Consider the following 20,174-nt stretch of genomic DNA (forward strand, 5'->3'; position numbering starts at 1 on the left):
AAAACAGAAAAACTGCGAACCAAGAATTCTATATCCAGGAAAATTGTCCCTCAAAAATGTGGGGGAAATTTAAACATTTTCAGACAAAAAATCACTGAGAGAATTTGTGACTAAGAGATTGGCTTGGCAAGAAATATTAAAGGAAGCACTAGAAACAGGAAAAGACAACAGAGAGAGGTGTGGAGAAGAGTGTAGAAATGAAGAATGTCAATAAAGGTAAAAAGAGCAAAAATTAGATATGACATATAAAATCCAAAATGCAAAATGGTAGAAGAAAGTACTACCCTTACAGTAATAACGCTGACTGTTAGTGGATTAATCTCTCCAATCAAAAGATATAGACTGGCAGAGTGGATTATAAAATCGGTCCCATCTATTATCTGTCTACAGGAGATGCATTTTAGACCCAAGGACACACATAGATTGACAGTGAAAGGTTGAGAAAATATATTTTATGCAAACAATAATCAGAAAAGAGCAGGAGTAGCTATACTAATATCCAACAAAATACATTCAAATGTAAAACAATTAAAAGAGACAAAGAAGGACACTATATATTAATAAAAGGATCAATTCAACAAGACAAAATAATCATAAATATTTATGCACTGAGCCAGAGTGCTCCAAAATACATGAGGCAAGCACTGAAAAGAGAAATAGACACATCTACCATAATAGTTGGAGATTTCAATTCCCCAATCTCATCAATGGACAGAACATCCAGGCAGATAATTTGAATAATACAATAAATAAACTAGACTTAACAGACATTTATAGGACATTACACCCTACAACAGCAGATACACCTTTTTCTCAAGTGCTCATGGATCATTCTCAAGATAGACCATATGATGGGTGACAACGCAAGTCTCAATAAATTTAAAAAGATTGAAATCATACAAAACATTTTCTCAGATCATAAAGGACTGAACTTGGAAATCAGTAACAGAGAGAGGACCAGAAAATTCACAAATATATGAAGGCTCAACAACACACTCTTAAACAACCAGAGGGTCAAGGAAGAAATTACAAAAGAAATCAGTAAATATCTCGAGGCAAATGAAAGTGAAAACAAAACATAATAAAATTTATGGGATGCAGGAAAGGCGATGCTAAGAGGGAAATGTATTGCCCTAAATGCCTACGTCAAAAAAGAAGAAACAGCAAAAATCAAGGAATTAAAGTGCTCCCTTGGAAGAACTAGAGAAAGAACATCAAACTAATCCCAAAATAAGAAAAAGAAATAATGAAGATTAGAGCAGAAATAAATGAAATTGAGAACATGAAAAAATTGAGAAAATCAACAAAACCAGAAGTTGGTTCAATGAGAAAATCAATAAAATTGATGGATCTTTAGCAAGGTTGACAAAAAGAAGAAGGGAGAAGATGCAAATAAATAAAAATGAGAAATGGAAGAGGAGACATAACCACTGACCCCACAGAAGTAAAGGAGGGAATGAGAGGATACTATGAACAACTTTATGCTAATAATCTAGACAACACAGATGAAATGGACAACTTCCTAGAAAGGCATGAAAAACCAACATTGTCTCGAGAAGAAATAGATGACCTCAACAAACCAATCACAAGTAAAGAAATTGAATCAGTCATTAAGAAGCTCCTAAAAAAGAAAAGTCCAGGACAAGATGGTTTCACATGTGAATTCTACCAAAATTCTTTCTTCAAGAAAGAGTTAGTACCAATCCTGCTCAAACTCTTCAAAAAAATTGAAGAGGAGGGAAAGCTACCTAACTCATTCTATGAAGCCAACATCACCCACATACCAAAGACAGACAAAGATATTACAAGAAAAGAGAATTACAGACCAATCTCTCTAATGCATATAGATGCAAAATCCTCAATAAAATTCTTGCAAATCAAATCCAGCAACATGTTAAAAGAATTATACACCGTGACCAAGTAGGATTCATCCCAGGTATGCAAAGATGGTTCAACATAAGAAAATCAATTAATGTAATATGCCATGCCAACAAATTAAAGTAGAAAAACCACATGATCATCTCTGTTGATGCAGAAAAAGATATTTGACAAAATTAAACATCCTTTCTTATTGAAAACACTTCAAAGGATAGGAATAGAAGGGAACTTCCTCAACATGATAAAGAGAAATATGTGAAAAACCCACAGCTAACATCATCCTCAATGGGAAAAAACTGAAAATTTCCCCCAAAGATCAGGAATATGACAAGGATGTCCACTGTCACCATTGTTATTCAACATTGTGTTGGAAGTTCTAGCCAGAGCAATTAGACAAGAAAAAGAAATACAAGGCATCAAAATTGGAAAGGAAGAAGTAAAACTCTCACTGTTTGCAAATGATATAATACTATACGATAAAAACCCTGAAAAATCCACAGCAAAACTACTAGAGGTAATAAAGGAGTACAGCAAAGTGGCAGGTTACAAAATCAACACTCAAAAATCTATACTGCTTGGGGTTTGTTCATATGAAACTTAACCCCACAAAGGATAGGTCAAGTCTACTTAAAATTTAGGCCTACGAGTCACCCCCAAAAGAGCCTCTTCTGTTGCTCAGATGTGGCCTCTCTCTCCAGCCAACACAACAAGCAATCTCACCACCCTCCCCCTGTCTACGTAGGACATGACTCCCAGGGGTGTGGACCTTCCTAGCAACATGGGACAGAAATCCTAGAATGAGCTGAGACTCAGCATCAAGGGATTGAGAAAAAACCTGTATTGAGCTGAGACTTAGCATCAAGGGATTGAGAAAACCTTCTTGACCAAAAGGGGGAAGAGTGAAATGAGACAAAGTGGCAATGGCTGAGAGATTACAAACAGAGTCGAGAGGTTATCCTGGAGGTTATTCTTATGCATTGAGTATATATCACTTTGTTATTCAAGATGTAATGGAGAGGCTGGAGGGAACTGCCTGAAAATGTAGAGCTGTGATCCAGTAGCTATGTTTCTTGAGGATGATTGGATAATGATATAGCTTTCACAATGTGATTGTGTGATTGTGAAAACCTTGGCTGATGCTCCTTTTATCTACCTTGTCAACAAACGAGTAGAACATATGGAATAAAAATAAATAATAGCGGGAACAAATGCTAAAATAAATTTAGTTTGAAGTGCTAATGATCAATGAAAGTGAGGGGTAAGGGATATGGTAGGTATAATCTTTTTTTTCTTTTCTGTTTTCGTTTTATTTCTTTTTCTATTGTCTTTTTATTTTTCTGAATTGATGCAAATGTTCTAAGAAGTGATGAATATGCAACTAAGTGATGATATTGTGAATTACTGATTATATATTAATGTTTTATTTGGTTTGTTAAAATTTTTTTAATTAATAAAAAAACCAAAAAAATACTCTGGATCATAAAAAAAATTCTATAGTGTTTCTATACACTAATGAGCAATCTGAGGGGGAAATCAAGAAAAAATTCCATTTACAATTGCAACCAAAAGAATAAAATAGTTAGGAATAAATTTAACCAAGGATACAAAAGATCTATACAAAGAAAACTATAAGAAATTGTAAAAGAAATCACAGAAGACCTATAATAAATGGAAGGGCATACCAAGTTCATGGACTGGAAGACTATATATAGTTAAGATGTCAGTTTTACCTAAATTACTTACTTTGCAGAAATAGAAAAACTAATAACCAAATTCATCTGGAAGGGCAGGGTGGCCCAAATAGCTTAAAATATTCTGAGAAAGAAAAATGAAGTGGGAGGTCTCACACTACCTGACTTTAAGGTGTATTACAAAGCTACAGTGGTAAAAACAGCATGGTACTGGCATAAAGATAGATATACTGACCAATGGAATTGAAAAGAGTGTTCAGATATAGACCCTCTCATCTATGGACAATTGATCTTTGATAAGGCAGTCAAGCCAACTTACCTGGGACAGAACAATCTCTTCAATAAATGGGGCTTGGAGAATTGGATATCCACATGCAAAAAAATGAAAGAGGATCCATATCTCACATCCTATACAAAAATTAACTCAAAATAGATCAAAGACCTAAACATTAGATCTAAGAACATAAGATTTTAGAAGAAAATGTAGGGAAATATCTTATAAAACTTGTAATAGGAGGCAGTTTTCTATATCTTACACCTAAAGCATGAGCATTGAAGAAAGAAATAGATAAATGGGAACTCCTCAAAACTAAACACTTTTGTGTATCAAAGAACTTTGTAAAGAAAGTAAAAAGGCAGCCTACACAATGGGAGACAATATTTGGAAACAACATATCAGATAAGGGTCTAGAATCCAGAATATATAAAGAGTTGTTCAACTCAACAGCAAAAAGACAAACAACCCAATTACAACATGGGCAAAATACATGAACAGACACTTCTCAGAAGAGGAGATATAAATGGCTAAAAGGCACATGAAATGATACTCAACTTCCCTGGCTATTAGGGAAATGAAAATCAAAACCACAATGAGATATCATCTCACATCCACTAGAATGGCCATTATCAATAAAACAGAAAACAAGTTCTGGGGAGAATGTGGAGAAAGAGGAACACTTATCCACTGTTGGTGGGAATGTAAAATGGTACAACCGCTGTGGAAGGTAGTTTGGCAGTTCCTCAGGAAGCTAAGTATAGAATTGCCATATAACCTTTACCATTGCTAAAAGTATTCAGAGGACATGAACGTAAGGATACAAATGGACATTTGCACACCAATATTTATAGCAGTATTATTTACAATTGCCAAGAGATGAAAACAGCCCAAATGTCCATCACAGATGAGTGTCTAAAAAAGCTATGGTATATACATACAATGGAATATTACACAGCTATAAGACAAAATAAAGTCATGAAGCATTTAACAATGTGGATAGACCTTGAGGACATTATGCGGAATGAGATTAACCAGAAACAAAGGACAAATACTATATGGTCTCACTGATATGAACCAACATTAATGAATGAATGTGGAGAATTTCAGTTAAGAACAGAAGTCATCAAGAGATAGAAATAGGGTAGTGTATTAGTTAGGGTTCTCTAGAGAAACAGAATCAACAGGGAACACTTACAAATATAAAATTTATAAAAGTGTCTCATGTGACTGCAGGAACGCAGAGTCCAAAATCCACAGGGCAGGCTGTGAAGCCAATGACTCCGATGGATGGTCTGGATGAACTCCACAGGAGAGACTCACCAGCCGAAGCAGGAATGGAACCTGTCTCCTCTGAGTCCTCCTTAAAAGGCTTCCTGTGATTAGATTAAGCATCACTCATTGTAGAAGACACTCCCCTTTGGCTGATTACAAATGGAATCAGCTGTGGATTCAGCTGACATGATTATGATCTAATTCTATGAAATGTCCTCATCGCAACAGACAGGCCAGCACTTGCCCATAAACAGGTACCACAACTTTGCCAAGTTGACACATGTCCCTGAGCATGACAGGTAGATATTGGGTAATTGGCACTAATGGGATGCAGATTGTGCAACAGGACTGATTGTAAAAATTCAGAAATGGAAAGCACATTTGAAAACAGAAGGAAAGATAGACAATAAGAACTGAGATGGTATAGTCTAGGAATAACTAGAGTATACAATGATAGTGACTAATTGTACAAATTAAAAAGTGTTTTTGCACGAAGAACAAAGGAATGTCAATATTGCAGGGAGTTGAAAACAGATGGTCATTCATATTTTAAAACTTCAACTTCTGTGTGAGACTGTGCTGGTTTGAAAAGTTGTATGTACCCTAGAAAAGCCATGTTTTAACCCTAATCCCATTTTGTAAAGGCAGCCATTTCTTCTAATCCCTATTCAGTATTGTGTGTTTGAAGCTGTAATTAGATCATCTCCCTGAAGATGTGATTTAATCAAGAGGGGTTGTTAAACTGGATTAGGTTGAGGCGTGTCTCCACCCATTCAGGTGGATCTTGATTAGTTTACTGGAGTCCTATAAAAGAGGAAACGTTCTGGAGAATGAGAGAGCAGAAAAGAATGACATAGCCATGAGAAGTAGAGAGCCCACAAGCCAGCGACCTTTGGAGATGAAGAAGGAAAACACCTCCTGGGGAGCTTCATGAAACAGGAAGCTAGGAGAGAAAGCTAGAAGATGATGCCTTGCTCAGCATGTGCCCTTCCAGCCAAGAGAGAAACTGTGACTATGTTCACCATGTGCCTTCTCATTTGAAAGAGAAACACTGAACTTCATCATCCTTCTTGAACCAAGGTATCTTTCCCTGGATGCCTTTGATTGGACATTTCTATAGACTTGTTGTAATTGGGACATTTTCTCAGCCTTAGAACTGTAAACTAGCAACTCATTAAATTCCCCCTTTTAAAAGCCATTCATTTCTGGTATATTGCATTCTGGCAGTTAGTAAACTAGAACAGAGACTAAAGCAAAAAAAATGTTTATTTGGTACAAAATTTATATTTTGACGAGTGCATTTCCTAATATAACTTATATGGACAGGTTAATTAAGCACCATAAGTACATGTAACCTTGAATAGTGCATGAGATTTTGTAGGCTTGTCCAGATGAGTGTGATGCCCCAATAAGTCCCAGAGTGATTGGAACAGTGAATAAAGAAGTATTTGCAAAGTCCCCTTGGGGGTATAGCAAGAAAGGGGGAAAATTCAACTTTCCCATTTGGAGAATTCCTGATGTTCTTGTAAGCAGTGGGGACAACTAAATCAATAGGCTGAGATCTCAATCTTGGGGTTTGTTCATATGAAACTTAACCCTGCAAAGGATAAGCTAAACCTACTTAAAATTAGGCCTAAGAGTCACCCCCAGAGAACCTCTTTCATTGCTCAGATGTGGCCTATCTCTCTCTCAGCCAACATGGCAAGCAAATTCACTGCCCTCCCCCTCTCTACCTGGGACATGACTCCCAGGGGTGTAAACCTCCCTGGCAACATGGAACAGAACTCCTAGAATAAGCTGAAACTCAGCATCAAGGAATTGAGAAAATCTTCTTGACTGAAAGGGGGAAGAGAGAAATGAGACAAAATAAGTTGTCAGTGGCTGAGAGATTTCAAACAGAGTCAAGAGGTTATCCTGGAGGTTATTCTTACACATTATAGATATCCCTTTTTTAGTTTAAGGTGTGTTAGAGAGGCTACAGGGAAGTGCCTGAAACTGTAGAGGTGTGTTCCAGTAGCCATGTTTGTTGAAGATGAATGTATAAAGATATAGCTTTCATAACATGACTGTGTGATTGTGAAAACCTTGTGTTCTGATGCTCCTTTTATCTATGGTATGGACATATGAGTAAAACATATGGATTAAAAATAAATAAATAACGGGGAAAATGTTAAGATAAATTGAGTAGATTGAAATACTAGTGATCAATGAAAGGGAGTGGTAAGGGGTGTAGAAAAAAATAGGGGGAACAGAGGTTAAAATATATTGGGTAGATGGAAATACTTGTGGTCACTGAGAGGTAGGGGTAAGGGATATGGTATGTGTGAGTTTTTTCTTTTTCTTTTTATTTATTTTTCTGGAGTGATGCAAATGTGTTAAGAAATGATCATGGTGATGAATATACAACTATGTGATTATATTGTGAGTCACTGATTATATACCAAGAATGGAATAATCATCTGGCAAGAATGTTCGTGTTTGTATGTCATTATGTTTTGTCAATAAAAACATAATAGGGCAGGCCACACTGGCTCAACAGGCAGAGTTTTCACCTGCCATGCTGGAGACCCAGGTTCATTTCCTGGTGCTGGACCATGCAAAAATAATAATAATAATAATAATAATAATAATAATAATAATAAAAATAAATTGGCCATAGACATGAGGTTCTATTCTGAATTTTCAATTTGATTCCATTGATCAATATATCTATCCCTGTGCCAGTGCCATACTGTTTTGACCACTGTAACTTTGTAAAAAGTTTAAAGACAGGCAATGAGAGTCCTTCAACTACTCCACAATATTTTACAAAATTTTACAATGTTTTTGGTTATTTGGAGCCTCTTACTCTTCCCCCAAAAAATGATAATTGGCCTTCCCATTTCTGGAAAATAGGCTGTTGGAATTTTGATTGCAATTGCATTGAAACTGCAAATCATTTGGGGTAGAATTGACATCTTAATGATATTTCATTTTCCAATCCATGAACACAGAATTTCCTTCTGTTTATTTAGATTTTCATTGATCTCTAATAGTAATGTTTTGTAGTTTTCTGCATGCAAGTCCTCTACATCCTTAGTTAAATTTATTCCTACATATTTGATTCTTTTAGTGGCTATTTTGAATGGAATTTTTCTTGATTTCCTCCTCATATTGCTCATTACAAGTGCATAGACACTCTACTGATTTTTGCATGTTAATCTTCTACACTGCCATTGAATTCATTTATTAGCTCTAGCAGCTTTGCTGTCAATTTTTTTGAACTTTCTAGATATAGGACTGTATAATCAGGAAATAGTGAAAATTTTATTTCATCCTTTACAATTTGGATGCTTTTATTTCTTTTTCTTGTCTAATTTCCAGTACAATATTGAGTAACGGTAGTGACAATGGGCATCCTGCCTTTTTCCAGGTCTTTGAGGGAAAGATTTTAGTCTTTCACCATTGAGTATGATATTAGCTGTGAATTTTTCATATATGCCATTTATCGTGTTGAGGAAATTTCCTTCTATTCTTGACTTTCTAAGTATTTTTATCAAGAAACAATGCTGTATTTTGTCAAAGGCTTTTTCAGTCTCATTCAACATGATCATGTGGTTTCTCCCTTCATTTTGTTAACATGGTGTAATACATTAATCGATTTTCTTATTTTGAACCACCCTCATACACCTGGGTGGGATAAAACCCACTTGGTCATGGTATATAATTCTTTTAATATGCTGTTGGATTCAATTTGAAAATATTTTGTTGAGGATTTTTCATCTATATTCATGAAAGAAATTAGCTTGTAATTTTCCTTTCTTGTGGTATCTTTATTTGGCTTTGGTATTAGAGTAATGTTTGCCTCACAGAATGAGTTAGATTGTGTTCCCTTCTCCTCAATTCTTAGGAAGAGTTTGAGTAGAGTTCATAAATTCTATACTTGAAAGAATTGGTAGAATTCTTGGAATGCTTGGCAGAATTCACTGGTGAAGCCATCTGGTCCTGGCCTTTTTTTTGTTGAGAGTTTGATGGCTGATTCAATCTCTTTACCTATAATTGGTCTGTAGGGAGGTCTTTTATTTCTTCTAGAGTTACTGTAGATTGTCTTTTTTTATCTAGGAATTTTTCCATTTCATCTAGTTTGCCTAATTTTGTGCATACAACTGTCATTACTTATCCTCTTATGATCCTTTTTATTTCTGTGGGGTTAGTAGTAATATTCCCTTTCTAATTTCTGATTTGGCTTTGTCGATTTTGTTATCCTCAATTTCATTTATTTCTGCTCTAATCTTTGTTATTTCTTTCCTTCTGCTTACTTTGCAATTAGTTTTCTGTTCTCTTTCCAGTTTCTCCAGGTGTACTGTTAGGTCTTTGATTTTAGCTCTTCTTTTTTAATCTAGGCATTTAGGGCTATAAATTTCCCTCTCAGCACTGCCTTTACTGTAACCCCCAAATTTTTTATGTTGTGTTCACATCAAGATATTTACTGAGTTCTCTGACAATTTTTTCTTTACCCACTGATTAAGAGTGTGTCAGTTAACTTTCATATATATGAAGACGTTGCAGTTCTCCTCCTGTTATTGATTTCCAGTTTCATCCCATTATGGTCAGAGAAGAGGCTTTGTATAAATTCAGTCTTTTCAAATTTATTGAGACTTATTTTGTCACCCAACATGTGCTCTATCCTGGAGAACGATCCATGTGTACTTGAGAAAAATGTATATCTTGCTATTCTGAGGTGTAATGTTGTATAAATGTCTTTTAGGGCTCACTCATTTATCATATTATTCAAGTTCTCTTTTTCTTTATTGATCTTCTGCCTAGATGTTCTGTCCATTGATAAGAGTAATGCATTGACATCTCCAACTATTATTGCAGAGGTGTCTATTTTTCCTTTCAGTTTTGCCAGTGTTTGCCTCATGTATTTTGATGCACCCTGATTAGATGCATAAATATTTATGATTGTTATTTCTTCTTGTTGGATTGCCCCTTTTATTAATATATAGTGTCCTTCTGTGTCTCTTTCAATAGCTTTTGACTTAAAGTCTATTTTGTCCAATATTAATATAGCTACTCTACCAAACAGAGTGGACAACGCACAGATGAGAATATTTGAATTAGGTCCTGGAAGCTCTCTCTAGGCTATATTTTTACCTTTGAGTCTTGGAAATGTACAGAGTGATCTCATGGAAGAGCTTGGATAGCTAAACCAGTGGGATAGGAGAATATTTGAGATAACAGCTTCTTATCAAATTGTATGGAATGTTATGGTCATATCTGTGCATATTGACCGAATTTGGTATTGGCCAAGGATAAAAAGAATCAGGCCTGCAGATTCTGGTTGTAATGTGTTTTCTATACTAGTGAAGTATAAAAACTAGTGTCTAGTACAAGAGGCACTAGACACTGATGGACAGGGCTGGCCTGTACAAAGAGTGCTTGTTTTCAGTTCAGTTATTAATTTGAAATCTTTGTTCCAGATTTCAAATGGACAGTTAGTGACAAAGTTTTTGATAGCTCACCAAAGCTTATCTCTGGATGGAAGGGCTAGTGCAATAAAGTCATAGATATAATGGTAGCCATTTCTTATCTACTCCAACTAACCATCATTCCCATGGACACACCCTAAAGCTTGTCATATCAATTATAGCATGGGCACCAATGATTTAATGTCTAGGGTCCCCCTCTAGCACAAACGCTTCTTGACTTTTCAGCAAATTCCTTCTTGTACTCCCAATCCAAAATTATTTGACCATATTGGGATCCTCAATAGTTGACTTTACCATCTTTCATTGTTTATTTCCCCAGTCTTTCAGTTCATTCTTACCCAGCTTAGATTCCATGAGCAGTATTAAAATAACCCCCTTGCATATACCTTTATCTCTTTTTACCCTCTTTCCCTCCAAAGAACTTACATGGTATAACAGCTACCCTTATTAAATGCAACCCCCTATCTGCTTCTTCCCCTGTGCCTAAACAACTATATTGGGAGGAAAAGTACAATCATGCTGATTTGTCACACTTTAAATTCATAATCTTAAATGCCATGTAGGTTGTCCCCATTGCTGGACAAACCTACATTTTCCAAATCATTACTCTTCCACTCTTCCATACAACTGATTTCACACATTCCCTTTTCTGCTCAAACAGCCTCTTTCCCCTTTTCACTTTCAGCTGATGCCTGTATTTCTCACTTTACTGATAACATGTATGGCAAAAGCTACAAAGAATCAAACAAACCTTGAAAACTTCTTGGCAGGTTCCACATTGGAAACTGATACACCCTGTCTTGAGAGGGCAAATACAAGCAATTTTTCTTCTAACATTGAAACTGTTTCTTTAGTTTAGAACTGGATAAAGAATGTGGCTTGCATTCATGTCCATATTATACCAAAAATATCTACTTTAGACACTGTAATCAAATTTCCATGGCTAGATGTTTACACAATGAAAATTTATGGGAAATGACCAGCTTTGGAAAGAGGAAATTCACTTCCCTTCTGTCTCTCACTCTGGGGCATAATCTCATTGAAATAGTAGCACAAATGTTTGCACTATATAAATTTCTATTTCTATCTCTCTTTTTTGAAGTGTGTAAGCTACTGAGCAGGAAATGTCAATTCACATTATATATAGATGCATGGTGTGGCTCCACTTAAATATATGATGCATTTTCCATCTCTTATTAAATCTGATGGACCATTTAAAGTGCTTAGTATAGTACCTGACATATAAAAAACAATAAATGTTAGCTCTTAATATTAGCAATGATTGTAATATTACTATTAATATTCAAGGGTTTAAGTTTCAGCCAAATGGAGAAGACATGTGAGTAGGAAGATAAGTAGTGGCACATTATAAGTGCTAAACCACTATTACAGCTTCTTAGAGCAGAGCCAGATCACCATTAGATGCATTCTCATTGATTAGATTTGAAATGTTATACATAAAATGCATGAGATTACAAGAAAAAGAAAGATGCAACGGAGAACCAACAGTTGAGATAAGACATAGGGCCAAATCAGAGATAATTTTCAGAAAAATACGTCACCAAATCAAAGTTTGCATGCAAAGACCATTCACCTTAGTTATCCATTTAATCCTTAAGGAATTTAGTTGATGGGTGGGTTGCTGTCCTATCCTCGATTGTCTGATAAAGAAACTGTCCCTGAGAGAGTTTGTGACCCTCCTTCTGCTCAGTGGTAGAGCCTGAAGAGGAGCTGCATAATGGGCCTCTGATTCTATTCACTGTATTCTTCCTGTCTTGCAGGCCATGATAACACCAAGAGAATAAAATGTGCTCATATCACTGGGATAGCAAGTGCAAGGCTTAATGAATTGCTTTAAGTACTTTTTGCGTTGACAGAGCCCATTTAAAAAGAATGAAAAAATCTTTAAAAGTTGTACAACCATCAATACTGTTATTCCATTAACCAGACATGCTGGGATCATCTTAATTCAAATATTTGTAAGCAAAAAAGAGATGCTCATTTTTATTCACAATGCCTTTCCTATCCCATCTGGCACAAGCAATTTTCTTTTGTGTGACTTTGAATTGAAATTAATTTTACCCTTAGGGTTTTCACTATAGACCTCAAGATTTTCATTCTGGTTATATCTCAATTTCATCATCAAATTGCTCTTGTGGGGGGAATGTGCTTGTCAATTTTTCTAGTTTAGCCCCCATCAAACTTCTCATTAGGTCTTGCCTCTAAAAAATGTCCTTGTTTTCTTTCCAAAATTGTTGGCAGCCATTATAATCATTTTATCATAAGAACATAATTGTCATTGGTGTATACTTATTAATTGGAAAATTACCTTTCTAAATTAGTTTAGAATGAGGATGGTATGTTTACTGTCACTTAGACAAGTGATAAATAAAAAAGAATCATTTCAACTAAATGGATATGATAAACAATTTAAAACATAAATGTTTGTCTTGTAATTAACTGTGCTGCTGATAGAGTTTTTCTATGATGTCAATAGGCAATTAGAAAAACTGCTGATGCATAACCTCAGTTTCACACAGGTCAGTGTCTTTGGGAGATGAAAGCAAAGACGTAGAGAAATTCTATAACTTGTATTAATTTGTTCTTGATTTACTACTTTACATTGGCCTCAGACTTGTCATCAGTGATAAAAAGGTGGGAAAAGCATAGCTCTTCACCTCAAAGAGGTCTAAAAATGTCACAGTATCAATGGCTATGAGTTATTCAATATTTTAAATGTAATGGGCAAAATCCCAGTTTTTTTTCACAATGTATGTAAACATTTTCTCATTTGAAGCTCATAGCAACACCAGAAGGAACAAATTTTGTGGGGGAGAGTGAGATTCACAAGAGTTGCTTCCCTAAAGGTTATAGAGCTAGTAAGTAGTGGGTTCAGAATTTAATGCTACAACTTTACAGTTCTAAGGCCGTGAAAATGTCCAAACTAAGGAATCCAGGGAAAGACACCTTAATTCAAGAATGACCAATGGTTCTGAACACCTCTGTCAGCTGGGAAGTCACATGGCTGGCATCTGCTGGTCCGTTGCTCCTGGGCTTTGCTGCTTTCAGCCTCTGTTCCTGTGGGAGTCCCTCACTTTGCTTTCCAAGGCTGGCTTTCATCTCTTGACCTCCCTTGGCTCTCTCCAGGTTCTGTCTTGCTTAACATCTCATGGTAACATCTGCTGGGCTCCAAGCATCTCCAAAAATCTGTGTCTCTGTTCTCCAAGTGTTGACATCTATGTCAGATCTGCTCTGAAGTTTCTGCCAGCTCTGTCATTTCTGACTTTCTCCAAAATGTTTACTCTTTTAGAGGAGTCCAGTTCATTAATCAAGACCTACCTGGGATGGGTACAGTCACATCTCTGTGGGGATAATCTAATCAAAAATTTCTGCCCTGGGTGCACAGGCAGTTTAGCAATGCTCACCTGTCATGCAGGAGACCCAGGTTTGATTCCTGGACCATGTACCTCGACCCCAAAAAAGTTTCTGGCCTATGGTATTGAGTTAGGATGAAAAGAAATGGCTGCCTCCACAAGATTGAATCAGGATTAAAACATGGCTTCTCTGGGGTTCATAATATTTTCAAACCAGCACAGCCTCCAACCACTTTCTTATGGTCACCTTGTCTCATAGTTGATAGATGAAACAGAAGACATAGTATGGGAATCAATATCTTGTCTTCCTATCACCTAATCAACAAACCTAACACTGCACTCTTCTCCTTTTACCCTCCAAATGCAATGGCAAAATGTCTCTCTCTCCACACCTAGTGAAAGCCATTCCTTCACATGCACACAATATCCCTTTGTCGATCATCTTTTTTAAGGCTTTGCTTCTTGGTGATTGTCCCTCTCTTCTACATCATCAATCTCTCTCTCTCTTTACTGAATTATTCCAACTAGCATGAAACACTGTCCACCATCACCCAGCAAAAAATATTTTCCTTACCTCCTCTTTTCTCTGCTCCCTTTCATAGCTAAACCTCTTCCAAGATTTGTCAACTCAAATGGTCTGTTCTTCTCCCAGCTGTTCATTCTTCAATTCACTCTTGTGTATTACCTCACCCACCACTCTCCTAAAGCTATTCTTCTTAAAGTCCCCAGTGATTAACATGTTTTCTGCTCTCACTGCTCCTTCAACATTGGACCACCCCTTCATGACATAATCTCTTTTCTTAGCATCTGAGTAGCTCTTTATCCTGAAGTTTTCTTCTCTCTTTGCATACTCTTTCTCAGTCTCCTTAATCCTCCTTCACTCTACCACCTTCCTTTCTCTCTTCATTATTTTCCTGAGTGATCTTATCCATTCCCATGACTGTAAATATCACATATATGCCAATGGCTCCCCAATATATATCTATATCCCAAACCTTCTCATCTCCAACAGTCATGCCAAATTCATTTAACATATTAAAAACTAAACTCATGTTTTTCTGTTTAAGATGTATTCTTTTCTTTATCTTTCCCATTTCAATAAATGGCATCACCATCCACCCAGGCATTCAAGCCACAAATCTGGACATCATTCTCAATGTCTTCTTCTTTTCATCCTTTAAATTCACTATATCAGTAAATTCTGTCATCTAACTTCAAAAATGCATCCTTTCTATAAAAACTCAGAAATGGACAGCACAATACTACCCAATTGTAATGCAATTATGTTAAAACACTGAATGAAGCTGCATGTGAGGTATAGGTTTTTTGTTTTTGTTGTTTTTGTTTTTTTTTCTTTCTATTATTGTTTTAATTCTTATTCTGTTGTCTTTTTATTTCTTTTTCTAAATCGATGCAAATGTACTAAGAAATGATGAATATGCAACTATGTGATGTTATTAAGAATTACTGATTGTACATGTACATTGAAATGATTTCTAATTGTTTTGTTAATTCTTTTTTTAATTAATAAAAAAAAAAAAAAAAATGCATCCTTTCCTTCTTCCTTTCTGCATCCTGTACCAAGCCACCATCATCTCTCACCTGGATGACTGAAATAACTCTTTTGCTGGGACAATATACATTCCTGCTTGATTCCTCTCCCTAGTGCATTCTTTATACATCAGCTAGTAATATTTTAAAAAGCCAAATAAGATCATGAGGCTTCTGTGTTTAGAACCCTTCCATGCAGTTCCATTTTATTTATAATAAGTAAAAATTTCTCACTGATATGAAATAATTAGAATAAGCAAACTAATAAAGTCAGAATCTGGAATATAGGTTACCAGGGGTTGGGGAAGGGATAGGGAATAGGGAGTTAAGGTGTAAAATGTACAGAGTTTTTATTTGGAAAGAACAAAATGTTTTGCTAAGCTTTAGGAATACCCAAATTAATAGGCCATGCCCTAGATCCTGAGGCTTACTCTTATGAAGCTTATGTAGGTAGCGGAGAAGCTTAGACTACCTATAGAAATGCCTAAGAGTTACTTCTGGAGGGCCTCTTTTGCTGCTTAGATGTGGCCTCACTCTCTGTAAGCCCAGCTCTGCAAGTGAAATCATTGCCCTCCCCCTTATGTGGGACATGACATCAAGGGGGGAAATGACTCCCTGGGAGATGACTCCCAGGGATGAATCTGGCCCTGGCACCATGGGATCAACAATTCCATCTTGACCAAAAGCGGAAAAAGAAGTGTAACGAATAAAGTATCAGTGACAGAGAGAGTTCAAATAGAGTTGAGAGGCTACTCTGGAGGTAGATCTTACGCAAACTTCAGTAAGACCTTGCTAACTATCATAACTTGCCAACCCCCAACCAGAACCATTCCAGCCAAATCTAAAGAACACCTAGGGCAATTTATAAGATTCCACAAGTGTTCCATGCACTACAGTAACTTTCCAAAAACCTACAACCTCCAGATGGGTCCCTGGTTTAGGTAAGTCCTGAAACCTAGAGGGACCAACCTCTCCAGAACATCAGATAGTTCCATCTCCCTACCCCATATTAGTGACAGACCCTTCCAATATGAAAAATTTAGAATGGCCATAGCCCAAACACCCCTAAAGAGAGAGATGGAAAGATCAAAGGTGATGGTGGAGTTATACACTGAAGATAGAATTTAACAAATAAATATGAATGCTGAATCATTAAATTGGTATCTCTTTTAGTCTCCAGTATCTGAGAGCATTTATAAGTGAAAACCTAAAATTATGGAATTGTAACCCATGTCAAACTCTGAAATATGTTCTGCAACTAATTGTGGTGCTGTGCTTTGAAATTTATTGCTTTTTTGTATATATGTTATTTTTCACAAAACAAAAAAGAAGGAAAAAAGTAGATTGTGATGATAAAAGATATTTAAGCCTTCTAGCCTCCTATATTCTGGAGCAGCTAGATGGAAAAACCTGAGAAGATCATACGGTAGCCCATGACAAACTCTGGGATCTGTCCTGTAACTACTTGTTGAAGAGTGCTTTTTTTATTTCTTCGCTTTGTACATATGTTATACTATACAATAAAAAAGTTTTAAAAATGTTTTTCTAATGAATGGTGGTGATGGTAGTACAGCATTGTGAACATAATTAACAGCACTAAAATATATAACCTAATGTGCTCAAAAGGGTAAATGTTTAGTTGTATATATGGTACTAGAATAAAAAAAATTTTATAACCCATGGTACTGTTCAACACAAATAGTGAACCCTAAGTTAGACCATGAACTATAGTTGACAGTTTAATTACAAAAATATGTTTTCATCAATTGTAACAAATGTAACACACCAACGCAAGGTGTGGGAATGGACACATGCTCATGGAATTCTCTGGTCTTACTATGTTTCTCATCATCCAGAGGCAGCTGGATTGATAGAATGGTGGAATGGCCTTTTGAAAACTCAATTATGGTGCCAATTAAGTGGCAATACCTTGCAGGGCTGGGGTGAGGTTCTCCAGGAGGCTGTGTATGCGCTGGCTCATCACCCACTGTATGGTGCTGTTTCTCCCATAGCCAGGATCCAGGGTCCAGGAACCAGGGCGTGGAAATGGGAGTAGCACGTCTCACTATTGCCCCTAGTGATCCACTAGGAAAATTTTTGCTTCCTGTTGCTGTGACCTTGATCTCTGCTGGTCTATTAGCTTTAGTTCCAGAAGGGGGAGTGCTTCCAGCAGGAGAAACAACAGTGATTCCATTGAATTGGAATCTAAGATTGCCACCTGGTCCCTCTGGGCTACTCTTGTGCCTGGATCAACAAGCCAAGAAGGGGAGTACTTTAGTGGTTGGGGTGATTGACCCGACTATCAAAGGGAAGTAGGACTGCAACTACATAATGGAGGTAAAGAAGAGTTTTCCTGGAATATAAGAGATCCCCTAGGGCGTCTCTTCGTACCACCATACCCTGTGATTAAAATCAATGGAAAACTGCAACAACCCAATCCAGGCAGGACTACCGATGGCTCTGAAATTTCAGGAATGAATGTTTGGGTTGCCCTACCCGGCAGAGAACCATGGCCAGCTGAAGTGCTTGCTGAGGGTAAAGGGAATATAGCATGGGAAGCGAAAGAACGTAGTGATAAATATGAACTATGACCACATGATCAGTTTAAAAAATGAGGACTGTAACGCTGTTTTGTTCATGTTATAGTATTTAAATTGTAAGATACCAAGTTTAAGAGTGGATATTATCCAAAGACTTTCACCTTATTCTGGAGAGATTTAATGCATTTCTGGTTGTACATGGGACAGTTGAGTATTGTTAGGTGATGAAAAAAATGTGCCTGTTATTGTTTTTGTTTAGAGATTAATATGGTTTAAGGTAATAATCTTCTTGGGAGAAGATTAACAGTATAAATTTGTGACAATGTAACAGGGTCCTCCCCCAAACGCAGATCCTAAAGGGACCTGGCCTCCCCCTCATTCAAGGGTCTCTGGGTCTGTAAACTGTCTCAAGTCTGGAAATTGATTAAGGGGCCGTGACTCTGTTTTTGTAATTCAAATTATTCTTTTCACTTGACCTAGAATTCTTCTGCTTATATAGGTCAAACAAGATTTTAGTAGACTGCTCATCTGTTGTACTTCTAGGTTTCCCATGACCTACTAGCCAATGCCACAAGTTTCTGCAAGTCAGATGATTTTCAGTCCTGCTTTCAATCTGTTGTCCATTATGATAGCAACATCCACCTTGTCTTTGGCAATTAAGTGCTGCCACCTGGCTTCTGAAAATTTGGGGATCCAATCATCCCCATTGTGTTTAAGGATTCCAGCTCAGTGACAGCAGTTCCCATAGTAATATCTGATCTACAAAGAAGGGCGACTACAAAACTCTTCAGGGATGATGGAGCCAATCTCATAAATTTATTTCCCGCAGTTCTGGTTAAAGGTGCATCCTTCAGACATTCCTGGAGTGTAAGAGTGTAAAGAAGGATTTTATAAAACTTAACAGTAGCTAACTTTTCTTATGTAAAGAAGAATTGTAAAGAAAAGAGTTATGGGCCCCATCAGGCTAAGAAAAACAGCCCGGGACTTCCCAGGGGCGGTTATCTGCTGCCTTTGTTATGCAAGGTTTTCTGCTGCCTTGGTTATGCAAGGTTGTAACTGCCAGAGAAAGTTTATCTAAGAATGCAACTGAAAAGGTTGAGTAAGGGAGTTTTGCACGAGACAGCTGCTTCTTGCATAAAGCAGCTCCCATGACTCATGCGCGAAAAATGTTTGTTATCTGCTTCTTGCAAAATGTTTGTTATCTACTTCTTGCAAAATGTTCGTTATCTACTTCCTGCATAAAGCAGAACCTGTAACTCATGTTCAACCCTCAAACCCCACCCCCTTATCCTGGCCCTCAAAAAGCTTCCCAAAATCCAGGCTCGGGGCTCTCTGTTCCTGCATGTTCAGTGAGCCCCACGCATGTGTGGTAAATAAACCCCTTGCGTGTTGCATGAGAGAACGTCTCTTGGAGTCTTCCTTTGCGTGGCAAAACTCTCGAATTCTCGAATTCTTACAAGAGCAGGCTTTGCATGATAAATCCACTCTAACATTCCAATCTCTCTAAGCCTCTGGATCCCCTCATCTACATTATACCAGGGCGGTTATGGCATTTCAACCTCAGATAATATTATGGCATTTCAACCTCAGATAGTGTCAGCCACGTTTTGATCCATCTTTCAAACAACCATCCAAACAAACTGTTAATGCCTTTTCTAACCCCTCAAGCTATAACACTGAATGCAAAATCTCTGTTTAGTGGGCCCATATCAATAAATTCAGCCTGATCCAGCTTTATATTCCTCCCACTATTATCCCACACCCTTAAAATCCATTGCCACACATATTCCCCTGATTTCTGTCTATATAAACTGGAAAACTCATGTAGTTCTTTTGGAGTGTAATGTACCTCCTCATGGGTGACACTTTTGTACCTTACCTTTTGGACCTATTGGGACTTTAGTCTAGTTATAGGTCTGGGAGAAATGAGGAGTGGTGGGGGTAGGTCATGAAAGGAATTAGAAGTATCTTCCAGACCAATTACTTCAGGGCATTCATTTGCAGTTTCATCTGGTGAAACAAGATTAATCACTCTAGATTTAATCCACTCAGGTGGAGATTGGGTAGCCAACTCCTCAGGGCAGGCTGGAGGTGAGGTCATTATGCACTCAGGATAGACT

At 37.0% G+C, this 20,174-nt stretch overlaps 1 protein-coding gene and 1 long non-coding RNA gene across 2 annotated transcripts in view; one reads left to right on the plus strand and one right to left on the minus strand.

The window, feature by feature from the left end:
• LOC143659170 (uncharacterized) overlaps positions 1-5,255 on the minus strand; it is a 37,881-nt gene extending 32,626 nt beyond the window's left edge. Inside the window, exon 1 of the long non-coding RNA XR_013163465.1 lies at positions 5,042-5,255. This is a non-coding gene — a long non-coding RNA (uncharacterized LOC143659170). The remainder of the gene's footprint in view (positions 1-5,041) is intronic.
• Positions 1-20,174, plus strand: part of SMC2 (structural maintenance of chromosomes 2) — a 187,259-nt gene that overhangs the window by 65,481 nt on the left and 101,604 nt on the right. The gene's annotated exons all lie outside the window — the stretch shown is intronic.

This window comes from Tamandua tetradactyla, chromosome 2 (assembly GCF_023851605.1).
Source record: "Tamandua tetradactyla isolate mTamTet1 chromosome 2, mTamTet1.pri, whole genome shotgun sequence".
NCBI lineage: Eukaryota > Metazoa > Chordata > Mammalia > Pilosa > Myrmecophagidae > Tamandua > Tamandua tetradactyla.